General features: G+C 41.7%; 1 pseudogene; it reads left to right on the top strand.

Moving 5' to 3' along the window:
* The first annotated feature begins 388 nt into the window (after window positions 1-388).
* Window positions 389-1,136, top strand: LOC100856396 (annotated as a pseudogene).
* The last annotated feature ends 501 nt before the right edge of the window (window positions 1,137-1,637 follow it).

The raw sequence follows: 1,637 nt of genomic DNA, 5'->3' as shown, positions 1-1,637 counted from the left end.
CAACAAGCTGGACTTCATTAAAATGAACACCTTTCTCTCTGCAAAACCCAACATCAAGAGAATGAGAAGACAGGCCATAGAGAGGGAGAAAATATTAGCAAAAGACACCTCTGATAAAAGACAGGTATCCAAAATATACAGAAAATTCTTAAAACTCAATAAGAAAACAACTGATTAAAAGAATGGACCAAAGGCCTTAACAGACACCTCATCTAAGAAGATAGCAAATAAGCATATGAAAAGATATTCAACATCATATGTCATTAGGAAATGCAAATTAAATCAAGGTAATACTAGCAGCCTTGAACAGATTCCAGTGCTGCCACCCTTGTCCCTGGTAGAGGTAGTTGCTGTGGTAGCTGTGGCCACCCCGGCTGGCCTGACCCACATGGCCGTGTGGTGTCTGCTGGCTTATGTCAGGGTGCCACTCTTGTAAGCACCACTGCCTGATTTTTGGGCAGCCACTCCCACCAGCGCTGGCCTACAGATGTTATTCCTGGTGCCAACTTTTGAGGATGTTTCCATTCCTGAAAGGCCTATGCTTGGATTTGTTGAAAGGGCACCACTGTGCCAAAAGGAAGAAGAGAACCTCAAGACTTGAGTGACATATGAGGACCTTCTATTGAAGCTACTGAGTTCCCAGAAGGCAGTTTTGGAATCTTGGCACTGGGTGGTAGTTACCTCCATTGGGGACATTTTGAATGATGTGCCTGACAATCTACTGCTCTATGAACCCCAAGAACATGTTTGCCTCATAGAGAGTCAGCCCCTTTCAAGTCCATCACTTGCATGTGGTGGAGGAGGCAAAGGTGCCATTGATCATTATGTGACTCCCGTAGAGGAAGGCTGGTCGTCTCATAGTAGACATGGGTGTGGGTTGTGAATTCAAAGAGATACAGCGTTTCCTTGACCAGGTTGACCACAAGTTGCCCTTCCTAGCAAAGGCAGTGAACCATGAGACTCTAGGAAAGATGAAGAAAGATCAAGAAGAATGAAAACAGAATAACCAAACCCTCTGGACCTTTGAGCTCATAGCCACAGTCAGCATGCTGGGGATACAGAAAGTCCTGAGCCCGTATGACTTGACCTAGAAGAGGCAGTACTGGGGCAAGCTCCGTATGTCTAAACATGTGTAGTGAGAATATGAGAAATAAATCTAAAAAGGCTACTTGAGAAAGAATCTACATGGTTCTTCCCCTTGGCCTACCCTTAAAGTCTTTGGGTAGCTCTAAAAATCTAACAAAGGAGCAGCATATGAGTAAAAGATTTCTGAAAAATTGTGAATATTTGTTGGTTTTTTAAAAGTATGTTATATTTACATTAAAGGACGTTTGAGTATCACCTCAAAATAACCCAACCAACCAAACCAAAAAGAGTGAGATACCATTACATTCCTTTTAGAATGACCAAAATCTGGAATACTGACAATATCAAGTGCTGGTGAGGATATGGAGAAACAGGAACTTTCATAATTGCTGGTAGGAATGCAAAAATGGTACAGCAACTTTAGAAGACAGTCTTTTTTTTTTTTTTTTTTTTAGAAGACAGTCTTATGAAACTAAACATACTTGTACTATATGATCTAGCACTTGAGCCCCTTGGTATTTACTCATAGGAGACAGAAACTTTATCCACAC

The sequence above is a fragment of the Canis lupus genome, chromosome 10, assembly GCF_011100685.1.
Source record: "Canis lupus familiaris isolate Mischka breed German Shepherd chromosome 10, alternate assembly UU_Cfam_GSD_1.0, whole genome shotgun sequence".
Taxonomy (NCBI): Eukaryota; Metazoa; Chordata; class Mammalia; order Carnivora; family Canidae; genus Canis; species Canis lupus.
Note: the sequence above shows the minus strand (reverse complement) of the source record. Positions and strands in the feature narration are given on the sequence as shown.